The 6,688-nt window shown below is 34.3% G+C and overlaps 1 pseudogene; it reads right to left on the bottom strand.

Moving 5' to 3' along the window:
• Window positions 1-2,054: 2,054 nt before the first annotated feature.
• LOC136227084 (metalloendoproteinase 3-MMP-like) lies at window positions 2,055-3,030 on the bottom strand (annotated as a pseudogene).
• Window positions 3,031-6,688: the final 3,658 nt, after the last annotated feature.

Consider the following 6,688-nt stretch of genomic DNA (forward strand, 5'->3'; position numbering starts at 1 on the left):
TCGCCAACCGTGCGGGTTATATGACACGACATGTGAGTCTCTTCTAGTTTCCTTCCGCCAAGTTCATCAAGGGGGAGACAAGGACTGCCCACCACTATTTATTGTTTTGCCCTTCTACTTATTACCATTGTGCCATTCATTATATTTACATCACTACCCTCAACATTCTTCTTTCCTATTTTATCATATCAAACATTTAGCCCCCATGAGAGCTTTGGATTTATCCAACTTGGAATTACTCATCCTTCAAATTTAGGATGAGAAAATTGCACTTGGTTTAAAATTAAAACCTTATTATCTACATCAATATCAATTAGAGAAAAATTCTTACACGTGATTACAAATTTTCAAATTTTTTAAACCTTATTTTTATAAATATACAAATGGATAAACTTGAACCTAAATACGCTTCTCCTTATCAAATGAAAGAAAAAGAAAACAAGTCAAGTATTGAGAATAATACACAAATGCAGAAGACTCTCATACCCAATTTCTCTACTATATTATAATAAGATTCCCCTTTCATTTTTCACATGTGTTTTCCCCTTTTAATATAATTGAAGTCCATTCAAATGTTGCTAATTAATCATCTGTTGCTTCCTGGAAACTAATTAAACTATTTTAAATCCAAATTTTGTATAATATAAATACATCCTCTTCTCTAGCAATGTTCAACATCCCCAATTTACAATCTCTCAATTCAAAACTTCATTAGTTTTCTACACAGTTTTCTCACATTTCTCAAGCAACATAAACATGAGAAGCAAAGAAAATAAGATAACCAAACTCACAAAAGCATCTATTAAGATTCTATGCAAGGCCAGAGATGTTTATGTTAAGGGTATGCTCGGTTTCTCCGGCAGTGTTAAGGCTGGCTATGGAAGCCTAGGTGGCGGTGTTGCTTGTCTGCCTAAGAGTTTTAGTGTTAATTCTTCAATGGAAGTCGATGAGGAGGAATTGAGGAGACTGCTAAGGTTGAAGTCTAAGAAGGAAAATGAAATAGGATCTTATGTGCAACAAGATCATGGAAAAGCATATAGCATGGATTGTAATGGAATGAAAAGAAGTTACAGTGTTGGTTTAGGAAAAATTGGAAAAATTGATGAGGATAGAGCTTGTTCTTTTAGGGAAAATGTTGATGTTGATGTTAATAATTTGTATCCAAGAAGCAGAAGCCATGTAATTAGAAAGAAAGTTGTATCTCATTAAACCAGAAATAGATTAATTACTTTTCTTCAGAGTTGTATCCAAGAAGCAGAAGCCATGTAATTACTAATTTAAAAACTGATTCTTTGTGATGATGATTGATTACTTTTTTTCATTGTGGATTACACTTCGGTAGTAAATTTTTGTTGTGAGTGTTAGCCAAAACCACCATGTTTGATATGGGCATACAATTGCTTGCTCAAAAGTGAAAGTATATAGGAAAAACTTGAAAAAAATGTTACTAAAACTTATTCCAAATGGCTCTTATGGTTTTGGGGAATTACCGAATTATATCTAACATCTATCATATGAAATGATAAAAAATTTGCTCTTAATATTAATCAATACTAATCTACTCATACTTAGGGCTCGTTTAATTTACATGTTGTTTCAAGTATAAAATGCGTAGTTCCTAAACAAACACCTAAAACTCTTATTTTTAATATAGAAACACAAACAGTGGGAGAAAATGAAGTAAATAAACACCTCATTAATAGAAAAGCTAAATAGACTAGTGCGATTGTTATTTGATCTTCCAAAGAAATTGCTCAATAAACTAAAGGAGTGTTTGGTTGCTCTTTTCATGTCCGTGTTTGCGTTTTCAATTTTCACTTCAAAAAGTAGAGTAGTAATGCAGCTGTGAACATCAAACATCAAACAACAACGGCAAATAATAGATAAAACACCCTAATACATTTTCGTGTATTTTATTAAGGTTATTTGTAACTCTATTCATAAGACACACTTTAGTAGTAAATTTTTGTTGCGATTGATAGACAAAACCACCATGTTTGAGATGATCATACAATTGCTTGCTCAAAAGTGAAAGTATATAGGAAAAAATGTTATTAAAACTTATTCCAAGAAACAAGAAAAATAAATTCAAGAAAATCAAAGGTTATACAAAGCCTTGATGCCTTGATGCCTTGAATATCATCATAATTCATACCCTTGATAACCCCAGGAAGAATGGTGGGAAACATAATAACATCTTCCCCAGATGAATGTGCAAGTCCAAGCAGATGTCCAATTTCATGCAATGCTACTGTCTCTATGTCAATACCATCGTCTACTTTTCCTACTACCCATTTTTCATCTGCATCAAAATGAAGTCTCCCATCTCGGGGTGGCATTGCGTGAGCTAGAATTCCCGCAGGACCATCAAACGGTAACCCATCTCCATGCTCACCTCTGTAAAAATTCACTTTCAAATCTGCAGAACCATAATGTTCTGTTATTTCAAAGGTGAATTGTGAGTTAGCTTCCCATGTTTTAAATGCTCTCTTTACCGGTGCCACTGCTGCAGGCGGTGTATTCAACTGAAACCCGTATGTCAAATGGTACTTATATAGGTGGCCATCTAGGGAGCCCGGGAAGAAAAGCAAAGTGTGATACTATTTTGAATTTTGATGTATTATTGCTTCGTTTTCTAGATTCCATCCTTGTATTTCCATTGATGATATCTGCAACTCCGCATCTAGGTAGCATCATTTGTGAGACTGTTTCTGAATCTAAAATTCCGGTGGGGTTCAGGTGGAAATTGATTTGGTATGTTTTGATTGCGGATTCTAATTGATTATCAAAATCATCGTTGTTGAAAAGGGATTGGTTTTGATAGTTTAAGTAACCAAAATGTTGAAGGTACTTCTTTAGTCCTTGAATCCCTTTCACGTATTCTCCCTTGTGACATCCTTGGAGATGTTTGAGGAAATTGAATGATGATGCTTTCTCATCATCTTTTGGGGCTGCGAAAGCTATGTTGGAGACAAGGGATATGGAGATCAAAAGAATGAAAGGAAATGAAGAGAATGTTTTAGATGCCATTGAATCAGCACTACTTATCTGTTGTTTCGGAGTTCACAAGTTAATGGAGTGATATTTAAAGGATGTAAAAGGGTATTGATGGAAATGAAAATTAAAAATGAGAGCCAAAAGTTTAATTTTATTTGAGAGTTTAAATATATAGAGAAATGAAGATTAAATTTACTCTGCAGAGATAAAAAAATTAATGAACTTTACGTTACTTTCGTTAACACCCAATTTGGTGGTTAAATTTTAGAAGTTAAATAAAATAAACATTTAATTTCCATTAACTCTCTAAAAACAACTCACAAACAAGATTAATGTGATATTTAACCTTCCATTACTCCCACTTGCATCAATTAAATGTTTCCCAAACAACGGCTAATAATGTTGGGATCATGGAATTTCATTAATTTATAAAGTTATTAATTAATCGATAAATTAATAATTATTAATTTACAGAGTGATTTTAAATTTTTTAAAAATAAATTTTAAATTACTAATTTAAATAAAGTTTTTGTCTAAAATCAATAAACAAATAAAATTAAATGTGCATTATATAAGTTAATTGAACCTGGAAGTTCATTGTATTTATGTTAAAAATATTCAATGTATCATAGTTAATGAATTACTATATAAATTTATATGGATTATTTCAAATCATACAAAAAAATGAGGATGAAACTTAGGATAATTCTGTACTTTTGAAACCAATCAAATGAAATGAAGCAATTATAGCATCATTCACTCTTTACAATTTTTTGTTACAATTTGAAGAATACACTGGAACTTTTGAATGTATTGAGAATAGTTAGAGTTAAGTATGTATGTATATATATATATATATATATATATATTTCGCCTATGTATTTGAGAAATTATTAATTTATAGAGGTAATAATACAATGTATTTATAAAGGGTTGTTCCGGACAATTATTATCTTATTAATTTATTAAAATTGATCATTTTTTGAACAAGCCCAAGTCGGGAGTAGAAGAAATTATTATCTTAAAGAGTTTATTAATTTATCGAGTATTAATTTACAGAGATTTTACTCTAGGTCTTTTAATTTTTTTTATTAATGGGGTTTCGGAAAGAAATAGGTCATTATATATAATTTTATCACTATTTATATTAAAAAAAATTCATATATATATATAAAGGTTAAATATTTTTTTGGCCCCCTCCAGCCCAGGGCCCTAGGCCGGCATATGCCCAGGGCCGGCCCTGCTTTGAAGGTGTGGTGCAAACTTGGATATCAGGTGGTGGTAGAAAAAATGAAAATTTGTATAGGCTCAGGAGTAAAAACATTTAAATTGTGTGAATCCCTCTCAAATTTCTAACGGCGGTTATTAGAGAGTTAAATATCATTAATAGAATTAAATGGAATCAACGTCTTAATGGGATGGGTTAGTGGTTATTAGTTAACGAGCAAAATACCAGGTATTGAAGCATAGAAAAATATCAGAGGAAATTAGAGAATAATCACAAAAGGAAGCTCAATAATTGCTTCATTCTCATTAATGGAAAAAGGAGCCTTACCAAGGAATATAAAGGAGACAATAAAAACAAGAAAGGATAACCACCTCACTATCAGACAAAACACATGTCTGGACAGTGAGGATAACAACAGTACAAAAGGAAAAATACAAACTAGTACAAAGAAAGAAACAAAAGAAATGAAAGAGCTGAATTGGTCCTTAATACTCCCCCTCAAGCTGTGGAGGAAGGAATTGCTCCTAGCTTGGAAACATGATGATTGTGTTGAGCAACTGTAAGAACTTTGGTGAAAACATCTGCAACCTATTCAACAGAAGACAAATAAGTGGGGGTGATAGTGTTTGCCTTAAATTGATCAGGAACATGGTGACAGTCGATCTCAATATGCTTGGTGTGTTCATGAAGAACAGGGTTGGCAGCAATTGAGAGAGCTGAAAGCCAAGTGATTTCACAGGTTGTAAGTGCCATAGCACGATATTCAGCCTCAGCAGAGGAGCGAGCTACAACAGGCTGTTTCTTGGCTTTCTAGGAAAAAGGGGAGTCACCAAAGAAGATGCAAAAACTAGTGGTGGATCTTCTGGTGATTGGACAACTAGCCTAGTCACTATCACAGTAAGCGGTTAAAGAAGCAGCAGAAGAGGATGCAAGCAAAATGCCCTGGGACAATGTCCCTGCAAGGTAACGCAGAATACGCTTTGCAGCTTGCATATGAATAGATGTAGGACAGTGAAGAAACTGACTAAGTAGTTGAACAGGGAAGGCTATGTCTGGTCGAGTGATGGTTAAATAGATAAGTTTGTCTAGGAGTCTCTGATATATAGAAGAGTCTGGCAATGGAGTTCCTTTTTCAGGGGTCAGTTTTAGATTACTTTCCATAGGAAGCTTAAGAGGTTTGCAATGAGTCATATCAAACTCATAAAGAACATCTTGGACATATTTCTTTTGTGAGACAAAGAAGCCAGAGGAGGATCTGTCTATTTCAAGGCCAAGGAAGTATCTTAAAGGACCCAAGTCTTTCATGTGAAAGGTTTGAGAAAGCATGAGCTTAAGATGATCAATTGAAGTAAGGCTGTTTCCTGTAATCAACAAGTCATCGACATACACCAAAACAATAGTAATAGACTGTGAATCATGATTAATGAACAAACTATAATCAGATTTGGATTGAATGAAGCCCAAAGTGATAAGAGTGGTCGATAGCTTTGCAAACCATTGTCTTGGTGCTTGTTTAAGCCCATAGAGGGATTTTTTGAGCTTGCATACAAGATTAGACTTGTGTTGAACAAAGGGGACAGAAGATGTTACCTGACTTATTCTGCATCCAAGATGAGTGTATCCAGGAGGAAGAAGCATATAGACATTTTCGAGCAGATCACCATGCAGAAATGCGTTGGTGACATCCATCTGGAAAGCATACCAATCTTCTACAGCTGCAACGGCCAACAAGGTCCTTACTATAGTCATTTTTTCCACATGAGCAAAAGTCTCTGCACAGTCTTCCCCATATTTCTGTCTGCAACCTAAAATAACAAGTCTAGACTTGTATCTTTCAATAGATCCATCAGGATTATATTTTGTTTTGAACAGCCATTTACACCCAATAGCAATTTTCCTAGCAGGTAAGGTTGTGACATCCCATGTATCATTGGCTTCAAGAGCTTCATGCTCAGTATTCATAGCTGCAACCCAATGAGAGTGTTGAACAACTTCTTTGAAGTAAATAGGGTCAGAATTATTGGTAAGATGAGCAAGAAAATAGTGAAAGGAAGGAGCAGTGACAGTATAGGTAACATTTGAAATATGAGGAGCATTGTAGTCCTTTAGCCAGACAGGAGGAACATGAGTTCTAGTAGATCTCCTGACTGGTAAAGAAGCAGGCAAAGGAGAGGATATATCAGATAATGAAGCAGAAGAGGGTGAGACTGGAGAAGTAGGTGCAGGAGATAATGTAGTGGGGGCTGAAATACGAGATGATATAGTGAGAATTGATGGTTGAGGAGGTGGAGAAACAGGTTCACTAAGAAGATGAGATACAGAGTATAAGTCATCATAAAGCTGAGGTTGGGGCACAGAATGAGTTAAAGCAGGAATAGGATGCATGTAGGAAGTTGTTGATTTAGAGTGAAAGGGAAATATGGATTCATGAAAGATTACATCTCTAGAGACAAATGTCTGAAA

Source organism: Euphorbia lathyris, chromosome 4, assembly GCF_963576675.1.
Source record: "Euphorbia lathyris chromosome 4, ddEupLath1.1, whole genome shotgun sequence".
Classification (NCBI taxonomy): Eukaryota; Viridiplantae; Streptophyta; class Magnoliopsida; order Malpighiales; family Euphorbiaceae; genus Euphorbia; species Euphorbia lathyris.